At 40.2% G+C, this 11,723-nt stretch overlaps 1 pseudogene; it reads right to left on the bottom strand.

Moving 5' to 3' along the window:
• Positions 1-1,895: 1,895 nt before the first annotated feature.
• Positions 1,896-2,875, bottom strand: LOC109449233 (glyceraldehyde-3-phosphate dehydrogenase pseudogene; annotated as a pseudogene).
• Between the last annotated feature and the right edge of the window lie 8,848 nt (positions 2,876-11,723).

The raw sequence follows: 11,723 nt of genomic DNA, 5'->3' as shown, positions 1-11,723 counted from the left end.
GGGGGTGCACAAGGCTCATAATACCAGCATGGGCCAGGGAGCTGTGTCTTACACAACTACACTGAGAAACAACGGCTTGAACCGGAGTGGGGATGGCGGGGGAGGCAGAAGAAGGGGGGGGGAAAGAGTGCAAAATAGTGCAGCCAATCTGGAAAATAGTTTGGAAGTTTCTTGTAGACTTATACACATGACCCAGGAATTTCACTCCTAGGTATTTGCCCAAGTGAAATAACCTATGCTCACAGAAAACCTGAAAAACCACCTGGAAACAATCCAACAAATTGTGGCCCATCTGTAAAATGGATCACTAGTTAGCAATTACAAGGAAAAAAGTCATATGATACTACAACAACACACATGATGCTAAATGAAAGAAGCCAGTTTCAAAAAACTACATAGTGTATAATTCCGTTTATGTACCACCCTGGAAAAGACAAAAGCATAGGGATGAAGAACCGATCCGTGATGGCCAGAGATACACTGTGCCTTCAGTTTCTGCCCCTTTCCTGTGTTCTCCTGGGCCAATGGGCTTTCCCTTTATTGTTAGGCCCCCTCACTCCCAGCTCTGCCTGCAGCACCCCTCCCCCGAGCCCCCTTAGGTGTAAGCCTCTCCATTCTGCTCTTCAGTTACCACCCCTCCATCTGCTTTCATTTTCCAAAATTGTGTTGACATCTCTTGATCCTGTCATCATTTCTCCCTCTTGAACGCTATGACTTTATGGTCTCTTTATTTCTTTACTGTTATTACAGTGAGGATTTGAGAGGGAACAGATAAATACATATTCAGTGTTTCATATTTACTTACACAAGCTCTTCTTTAATCAAGTCTACAACATAAATATAGGAAGTGGATAGTATTTTCTCATGAACACACATCACACGTGTGTGTGTGTGTGTGTGTGTGTGTGTGTGTATAAAATTTATCTCTGATCAACCTCAGAAAACATAGATGTTTACCAGGCGTGATCCCAGTAAGTATCTCCAGGCAATCCATCAGATTTTTGTCTCTCAGAGGGGACACACTTAAAAGAGTTGTCACATGGTTTTCTAGTCTGGCAGCCAGAATTTCCAACAGCTGCCTGGGCTGTGGGCCAGAGTTTCTGAGGGTCGGACAAGCCAGTGGTCTTCTACGGCGCTGTGGTAGCTGGGCAGCCCACTGTTAGTGGTTAGCTAGTGACTTGGCAAAGGAGCTATGGGTCTGTGTATATCTATGAGCAGAATCCCAGTAGTCACACTTATAATCAGGACCCAGAAATGCCTTTTCATTACTTACATCATAATCATCCCGTTACATAAATGCATAAAAATAGTGTTGAAACGACATATGAATTCAACCCCCAAAGGAATCCTTCCTGTTCTCTCTCATCATTTCTACCGCACCTTGATCTTCAATCCCAAGTGGTCTTTGAAAAAGCAGTAATACTCAAATCTTTCACAGCCAGAAAAACTCCAGGGTCTCAGGAAGCAGTGGGGCTGGTGTTTCCTTCTTCTTTAAATGACACAGCAAAGCTAGAACACTAGGTGGTGGTTTTTAAAACTTTAGGTCACACAAATGTAAATTGCAGGTTATAATATGTCCGACACACATCTTATTTTTAACAATTCTTTCACTGTTCATCTTTGCCACCTGACCTTGAAAATCTAGGTTTTATTTTATAATATAAAACTATGACCTTCCAACCCATGTAAACAAGATTTTCTTTTTTCTTAGGGGTGGGGTAGTGTACTTTATTGATGGCACATGACAAGATAGGACTCCCTAAGCCCCTCTCCTTCAAGGGGTTTAGCATGGAAACTGCATTGAGGACAGGTCGAGCTGGGGCAAGGACTCCCCAGTAGCTGAGGGCCTCTTTCTTCCTCTTGCGTTCTCGCTGGGGCTGGTGGCTCAGGAACTCTTACTCCTTGGAGGCCATCTGAACCATAAGGTCCACCATGCTGTTGCTGTAGACAAATTCATTGTCATCACAGGAAATGAGCTTGACAGAGTGGTCATTGAGGGCAACGCCAGCCTCAGCATCGAAGGTGGAAGAGTCGGTGTAACTGTTAAAGTGGCAGGAGACGATTTGGTCCTCAGTGTAGCCCAGGGTGCCCTTTAAGGAGCCCTTTGATGCCTGTTTCACCACATTCTTGATACCATCATATTTGGCAGCTTTCTCAAGATGGCATTTCAAATCCATGACTAATACATTGTGGGTGGGGATGAAGAAAGCTATGCCAGTGAGCTTCCCGTTCAGCTCAGGGATGACCTTGCCCACAGCATTGTCAGTACCGTAGGAGCAGGAATGATGTTCTGAGCAGCCCCTCAGCCATCATGCCACAGCTTCTCAGAGGGGCTATCACAGTCTTCTGGATGGCAGTGATGGCATGGTCGTCTGTGGTCATGAGTCCCTCCATGATGCCAAAGTCATCATGGATGACTTTGGTCAGGGGAGCGAAGCAGTTGGCGGTGCCAAGAGGCATTGCTGATGATCTTGAGGAAGTTATCATACGTCTCATGATTCATGCCCATCACAAACACGGGGGCATCAGCAGAGATGAATGTTTGACTCTACTCTTCAAGTGAGCTCCAGCCTTCTCGAAGGTAGTGAAGACACCAGTGGACTCCGCAATATAGTCAGCACCAGCATCACCCCATTTGATGTTAGCAGGATCTCACTCCTAAAAGATGGAGACAGGCGCTCCAGTGATGACCAACTTCCTGTTCTCAGCCTTGACTGCCGTTGAACTTGCCATGGGTGGAATCATACTGGAGCATGTAGACCACATCAATGAAGGGATTATTGATTGCAGCAATGTCCACTTTGCCAGAGTTAAAAGCATCTCTGGTGATCAGGTGCCCAATAGGGCTAAATCTATTTATTTCAACCTTCACCATCACATCTCAAATACATGGCTGTCTGTCAAATGGGGAGGAGCCAAACCAGGACTTTCTTATTGAAAGCTACAGGAAATCTTGTGTAGCAATGAGGCAGAATGCTCATTACTACTTTTAGGCACTATCTCCTTCTTCTTGCTAATGGAACTCTGAGTTTCTTAAGTGTGGGCTGGCAATGGACTTAAGAAAGATGGGGGTATCACCGAGTAGAGTTGTCAGATTTAACAAATAAAAATATAGAACACCTAGTTAAAAATGAATATCAGACAAACAACGAATAGGCAACACTACCCCCCAGGTTCCGAGGATGAGCCATGATTGGTTAAACCAAACATGGTAATCCCTTTCCCCCTTGCCAGTGATTGGCTTGGGGGTAGGCCTATAACACAGTTCCATTTGAGGAGAAATCTTCTGGGGGCTTCTAGGAGATATTTTTCTCCCTGGTTAAAACCACACAGAGACCAATGTGGGAAGTCTTTCATGCTTCCTGAAATAATCTCATGGAAGATGTGGTGCTGGGAACTGCAGAAGTCATTTTGTGATTGTGGAGAAAAAATGATGTGAAAGTCAGAAAAATTGACCCAGAGCTCTGACATTGTTAAATTTCTGAAGTAGGCAGCTCTGGAATTCTCTTCTCCATACTTCTTGTTTTGTGAAGTAATGAATGTCCTCCCATTTGAACCTCTTTTAGTTAGGCATTCTGTTTATTCTGCTGGCAGCATCCTAAATGATTCAGCTGAAAGAATTTTAAATCTCACTCAGCAGGTTTTAATAGACCCAGTCTCTGCTACAGAACCTTATGCTACCCAAATAAACAAAATTATTTTATTATAACATCAGTGACCCAGTAGTATCACATGGGTCTTTCTCAACTTCCTATGGAAGAGTCATAGAAACTCGCCTACAGACTGTGTGTGTGTGTGTGTGTGTGTGTGTCGGGGGGTGAGTGGGGTGAGTGTTTCTTGCTTCCTAGGATGGAACAGTTATTTTTATTAACAGTTCTCTGTGTTCTCAATGTCACTGACAGCTTCAGAGATCTGAACTGGATGCTTGGGGAAGTGCTAGCCAGGCAGGCCAATTTTATGGAACAGATGGATGCTGTTTCACAATTGTGGGTGTGAGATGGGCAACCTTTAGACCAGAAGTTGAGGTTGGATGATCCTGAGATATCATTAGCATCAATGGCATCTGTGCTGTCACTTTTGATCACAATGTAGATAATACCCACTCTTGGTTATATTTCCAAACATTCTAGAATGAATAAAATTTACCAAATGTTTAATAGCCACAATGTATATGTATGGCAAACATTTTTATTTTTAAATATTTTGAATAAATTATATGTCCACATGGCATACACAGAATTCAGTCCAATAAGCCTTCCTTGCATCCTGTCCGCTTTTTCCTTCTCTAGAAGTAACAATTGTTATCAGTTTTTTGTGTATCCTTCCCGATGTTTGAATACATGGACAAATATGTAAATATGTACAGCTCCTTTTAAACTACAAATGGTAGAACAGAATGCATATTAATAATACCTTGGATATCCTCTGCCATCATTGCTTTTTAAGCTCTCTTATTCTGTTCAAGGGCTGTATAGTATTCTAAAGCATGGATGTGCCATAACGTGTTAGCCAATCTCCTATTGATAGACACTATATTGGACCTTTGTCATGTTTCCTGGTTGGCCAGCTCCTTTGGAACCCTCCTCATATTTGTGGGGAAACTCACTATCCAGCCTCCTCTGAAACTCCACCAATCAACTATACCCATGCCAGTCTCCAAATCAGAAATGGACCACAGGAGGAAATGGGCTTTGGGCAAAACATCCATTTTGCTGGCAAGGATGCAGCAGAGCCTTATGGCTTTGGGGCAAGTAGGGGTTACGAAGTGAGTTCCTGATGCAGAAGAGGTTAAACACAGAGTTATCACATGACACATGCCCCAGCACCACTTCTAGGTCTATAACCAAGAGAAACGGAAACACATCCACATAAAAGTTTGTATATAAACATTCATTGCAACATTATTCATAGCCTGTTTCCCTGAAAATAAGACCTAGCTGGACAATCAGCTCTAATGCGTCTTTTGGAGCAAACATTAATATGAGACCCGGTCTTATTTTACTATAAGACTAGGTCTTATATAATATAATATAATATAATATAATATAATATAATATAATATAATATAATATAATATAATGTAATATAATATAAATATAATACCAGGTCTTATATTAATTTTTGCTCCAAAAGACGCATTAGAGCTGATTGTCCGGCTAGGTTTTATTTTTGGGGAAACACGGTAATAGCCAAAAAGTGATAACAACCCAAATGTTCATCAGTCTTTGAGTGGATAAACAAAATATTGTATATCCACAAAATGGAATATTATTCAGCAATAAAAAGGAATGAAGTACTGATTCATGGTACAACATGGATGAACCTTGAAAACATTATTCTAAGTGAAAGAAGCCAGTCACAAAGGACCACACATTGTATGATTCCATTTCTATGAACTGTTCAGAATAGGCAATCCATTGAGTCAGAAAGTAGAGCCCTTCCCCCAGTGTCACTGGAGGCAACATAAGGAGCACCCCTCCCCCCCGCCCCCTGCCAGAATGTGTCAGCAGAGGCCTAGTGGGGAGCCTGACCTTCCCATATGTCAGCAGGGGCTCTGTAGGGAACCTGAACTTCTACTCCCACCTGACAGCCAGGTGACTGTGTGTAATTACAATAAAAGTGCAATTGGTAAATTCAGGTTTGAGAAAAAACACAACTGATTTTTGGCAAGCATACAGCGCAACCTGTGGGAGCCATGTGTGTAGATTGCTTTAGAGAGTCGCCTGCTAGCTCTGGGATTTTAATGGGTTTTGGTTATCGGTCAGTATATTTTGCAGAGTAAATGGAGAGCATCTTTCAAGCTGAGGTGGTTAAGTAGAGGTGTGTTAGGATTACTACTGTATTTCTGCATGGAAATATTGCGAGTCAAATGGGCTTTTTGCATCTGAGCCTGCTTGCCACTTTTTTAGTTACAGCACCTGTCCAAAGACAGGGAGAGGAGTCCGCTATAAGCGCCATCCATGCTTTGGGTATGGAGGACCCATGTAGACAGTTCAGACAGAGCCGCGGCTCCTAGGAATTGCCTGTCAAAGTCAAACACGATTCACAAAGGAGACTGCCTAGAAAGCCACTCAGGTCTGGCACTGACGGCATCCAGGAAAAGCAGTTTCTATGCTATTGTCATCCAGGACAATCAAACAAATCTATAAATTCAACGCAATGCCAACCAAATCTTAACAGGATTTTTAAACTGGAATTTAAGAATTCTGATTCTCTTCTGGAAGAGAAAATGTTCAATAGTAGCCCCCCAAATCTGAAAAGATTATTGAGTGGGAATTCACCCTGCAGTATATGAAAATGTAAACATAAAAATAGATAAAGTTATATAAACATAACACAAATAGATTTAGTAATATAAAACTAAAGGATAAAAATAGACAAATAGATCAGTGGAACAGAATAAAATGCAGAACTGATCCACATATGTGTGCAAATGAAGCTTTCAATAGAGGCAACATTTAAAATCTGTGAGGAAAGAGTGGCTTTTTCAATAAACCATGAGAGATAACTGGTTAACCACCGAAGGGAAAAATAACATTAGGTTGAATCTCCTGTCCCATCACCCCAAACACAGATGGTACAAATAATTAAACAATTAGGTGGAAAAGTTAAAATATTTTAAAAGCTTTTAAACTATGTTTTTAATCATTTTTGGGTGGAGAATGCCTTCCTAAACAAGATACAAAACCCAGATGCCATAAAAATAAAACTGAGAGATTTGTTCTCATAAAAATTTAAAACTTCTGTTAAAAGAAATACCATAATAAAAGTTAAAAGAAAAGGAAAAGAGCGGGAGAAATCCAGAATATCTACCGCATTCCGACAACAACTACTTGACAAAGGCTATAACAAGGAAATTCACAGAACAATCCAAGCGAAAAAGGAGAGGAAGAAGAAGGAGGAAAAGGGGGAGGAGAGGGAGGAGGAGGAAGAGAAGAAAAAAAAGGTGCTCAAACTCAACAGTAATCAAGTAAAGCAAATTAAATGAGATGTTCTTTCTTTGCCCATCAGATTTTTCAACATTTAAAAGACTGTTGGTCTAAAGCCACAGTTTTTGCTATGTAATAATGCTGAAGTTGCAATACATTTCTAAATGATTTAGATTTCCAGTTTGATTTATCTTTCATACAGGTGATATTCAAGTATTTTTTAAACTTCCCGATGTAGAGGACTTTTAAAAATATATTAGTATGGTAATACATGAATTGTGCAAAATCAAAGTGTGTAAAAAATTGTAGAGATGAGACGACCCCCCCCCCCATCCCCACCTCAATCTTCTTATCATCCTTTCCCCTCACATTCATCATTGGTAGTTTCTTCTGTACCCTTCCAGAGACAGTTTGTGTATACACAAGTACTAACGTATTCTTTTCCTCATCATTTTTACTGCAAAAGGTGGCATATTGCATGTTGCTTTTCTTCTTAATATATTAGAAATGAGAGCTATGTCAATGACTATCATATATTCGTAGATTCAAAATACGTATTGCAAAATAGACATAGAGCATATCAACATACTTACAACGTTTAAAATGAACCTTTATGATATTCCCACCCAGTGAAGAACTTAGTCCTGGCAAAGCCCCTCCCTGATCTCATCATCTACCCTCTTCCCTAGAGGCTCCTGGCTTTTCTTTTCTTTATGGTTTTACCGCCTTTGTATGGGTCCATAAACAATAGAGCTTAATTTTTTCTGTTTTGAACTTTAACAAATGGACTCAGTGTTTTCTTCTATGACTCACTTTTTTTATTTTTTGTTGTTTTTATTAGTTTCAGGTGTAAAGACTCACTTTCTTTTGATCAACATTTCGGCTTGTTGTATATGGCTGTGGTTAATTTTTTGTCATTGCTGCATAAGAATGTAACAATTTTTTGTCATTGTTGCATAAAAATGTAACCTGTAAGAATGTAACACTAGCTTTTATGGACTTTGGGGTTATTTTCAGTTTGGATAATTATGTTGCTATGAAAATGCTTATACATCTCCTGGGTCAGGGCAACGAGCCTCACAGTGTGGTCAATGACCCCATGGGGGTCCCTGGGATCTTATCAGTGACCTTATCGCTGAAGTTAAAACTATATTCTTCTATGATAATAAGATGTAACGTGCCCTTTTTAGTGGACATTTGCACTGATGGTACAAAAGCAAAGATGGGTTAAACTGTAGCCACTTCAGCATGAACCAAGTTAATGGCTCCAAATAGTACATGAAGTCATGTTTTGGCCAGTCTGGTAAGTATGTAATTGTATCTTGTTTTGGTTTTAATTGGCATATCCCTGGTTTCAAGAATGAATTCCTTTTCACATGTTTATAGGCCATATGCATTTCCTTTTTTGTAAAATGTCAATTCAAATCTTTTCCCTGGTTTTAATCAGATGGTTTGTCTTTTTTCATGTTGGTTGTTAGGCAGTCTTTACATCACAAGTTCTTTAAGTCAATTTTATGTGGTGCAAACAGATTTTCTCTACTTTTTGTATGTTGTCTTTTTTACTCTTAGTAGTCTTTCATTGAAAAGAAGTTTTAAATTTTAATATGGTCAAATTCACCACTCTTTTCCTTTGTTTTGAGCTTTTCTGTGACTGCTCTGACTAGATTGTAATAGCAGATATCCTTATCTTGTTCCTGATCTCAAAGAGAAAACTTTTCAACACTTAAACGTTAAATTCCCCCCCTTTCCCTTTAAAAAAAAAATCTTTGATTATAGTTAAAATAATTAAATTATTTTACCTTTGACTTTGATTATAGTTTTAAAAGTTTTGCTGTAAAATTTTTCTATAGATACTCTTAATCATAGGTTAGGGAAGTCCTTCTATAGCTATTTTTGCTCATAAATGAATGTTCACCTTTACAAAACACTTTTTCTGCACCTATTGAGATGATAGTGAGATTTTTGCTTTAATCTATTAATGTTGAGGACTATACTATTTGGGTTTCTATTGTTAAACAATCTCTCATGTCTGAAATAAACTCAATAGGTTGGTGAGGATATATTATCTTTTTTTAGATACATTGCTGGATTCTGTTCACTACTATTTTTTGAGTTTTGCATCTATGTTCGTGATTAAGATTGACCTATACTCTTTTCTTCTTATGCTGTCTCTGTCTGGTTTTGGTATTAGATGGATCCCACTATAAAAGACACATTTAAAATTTCAAACTTTAAATGCTAGTCACTGGTATCTAGCAAATGCATTCAGGACAGTTTCCTCTTCTTTACTCTGGAAATCATTTTTTAAAAATTATTTATTCCTTGAAAGATGAGAACTCAATGTGGGTGAGGGATTTTCCTCATGATAAGATTTTTTTACTACTATTTCTATTTCTTTAATGGGAATAGGACTATTCAGATATTCCATCATTTCCCTGTCTATTTTAGTGATACTTTTCTAGTAATTTGTCCATAATATCTAAAGTTTCAAATTTATTAGCCTAAAATTGTTCATAATTTTTATCATTTTAGTATATACAATATTTGTATTTATATACCCTTTTAATTTCTGGAATTGATTACTTGTGTTTTCTCTTTTTTCTTGATCATTTTTTTGCCAGAGTTGGTGAATTTTATTATTATTTTCAAAGTCCCAAATTTTGACTTGTTGAACAATGTGAAATTGGACTGCAAATCCACATGAGATCTGATCTGTGATTTTCCAGAGATTTTTTTTTCCACTGCTCTGTTTGGCTCTAAAGCAATTCTCCTTGCAATCTCTGTCAAGATTGCAAGCCAGTTATTTTATAGAATGTCTCTTAATTTTATTTTGTCTGATTTTTGTGTGTGACTATATTCAGGTTACATCTTTGACCTAGTATCACAGAAGTAATTATGTTCTTCCCATTGTATCTTATCAGACAATGCACCACTGAATTGTCCTGTTACAGAGGTTCATTTTGATCATTTAATTAAGATGGTGCCAACCAGGCTTCTCCACTACAAACTTATTCTTTTTCCCTTTTAATTAATAAGTATTCTGTGCGGAGGGAAGTGTCTGAAACTATGTAAATATACCATTGCTCATCGAAATTCCAACTTACTACTTTCATCAGCAGAAACTCATGATTTCCGTTTTTCATTCAATGGATTATAATCCATTCCAATTATTTGGTGTTCAGATTGTACCAGAGTTGACCAGTTGGAGTCCCTTCAAACTAGCTTCTATGTTCTTTTGATATGATCTTAACATTCCTTGAATAGTTCTTTGTTTCAGGCACGAGATGTCCTAGGCCTAGAATCAACTATGTTTCCAAGAAGTCCTGTGGGGGCTTTTGTTTTGTTTTGTTGTTGTTGTTTAGTGGAGAACGATAGTTAGAATCCAAGATCCCCGCACCAAGCCTTTATTGCTATTGGGCTGCTACTGCTCCCAAACCCTCCGTGGGCAGAGCTACTTCCATCCCTATTTCTACATCTATACAGATCTGTTGAAAACCAGGAATGCATGCCAGTATCTCCTATTCCAACTCACCACTACAGGCTCATTCTTGCTTTCTCCCTTTCCATGCATCTAACACCCTTCTCCAATAGTGCGAATCATGGCTCACATTATCCTTAATATATTTGATTAATCCTCTGTATGTAGTCAAAGCCCCATCACTGTCTCTTGCACATACTCGTATGCCTTCCTCATCCTACTCAGGCTCTGAAACTGCCCTGGGCCACACTAGGCTGGCCCCTGCGTGGACCTCTTCATCAGCCTGCTTAGGCCAACACCCCACCCCACGCTGCCTCCATGGTGGATGCCCTCCTCAGCCTACTTGGTCTCCCACCTGACCACAGATCTCCCTCCTACAGAGGTTTGTGGGCCAGGCATTGGAGGTGCCCTCCTCACTGTACTCAAGGCTCTAACAGCCCAAGTTGGCGGCTCACACATGCAGGCGCCTTCTTCGTTCTGTTTGGGCTGTTTCTCCTTGTGGGACACACACAAGACACACACACACAGGCTCTGAAGACCCATGCCAAGTCACCCCCACCCTTGTGGATGCCCCCCTCATGCTGCTCAGACTGACGCCCCACGTCAGACTGATCCCATGCAAGGACCCCCTCTTCACTCCACTCTAGCTGACAACCCACATCAAGCCTTCTTTCCTGTGGGGACACCTGTCACGCTCCAAGCCCACATAAGGCTGCCAACCCAAATGGACACGCTCCTTGTCCAGCGAGAGCTCTCACACCCCGTGCAAGCGCCCCTGTGCTCTCCTTGTCCTGCTCAGGCTGTGACATCCAAACAGGGCATCCCTCCATGCATGGCCTCTCTCGTTTCACTTGAGCTCTGACATCCACACCAGAGCCCCAACGTGAATGCCTCCCTTGCTCTGCTTTACACAATGGCTTTAGCACTGAATTATCCTGGAAGGGAACAGAAGAGGAAGAGCTCAGAAAACAGTCACTATGCCCAGAGGTACTTTTTCAAGAAATGTTTTAGTAACATAATGCAGTGTATGAGTGTACTGGATCATGGTGTGAAATACATTCTTACTGTAGGTCTCAGTCAATGTTTGAAAGCCACTGACATAGGAAGGTTCAAGAATGATGACATAATAGCACCCAATTTAGTGCCTTGTTGTTCTCTGGACTGCTGTCTCAGGAGACACCCTGTCACCTGTGTGAACACCCTATCCAAAATAAGACTGCTACCATGGCAACAGAGATATAGCTTGGGTGGGATACTGGTAATTGACTTGGTTCTAGCTCTGCCTCAACTACTCACTAGCCAAGCAATCCAGTTAC

This window comes from Rhinolophus sinicus, chromosome 2, assembly GCF_057876585.1.
Source record: "Rhinolophus sinicus isolate RSI-liver-muscle chromosome 2, RSI-T2T, whole genome shotgun sequence".
NCBI lineage: Eukaryota > Metazoa > Chordata > Mammalia > Chiroptera > Rhinolophidae > Rhinolophus > Rhinolophus sinicus.
This window is presented reverse-complemented; position numbering and strand designations above follow the sequence as displayed.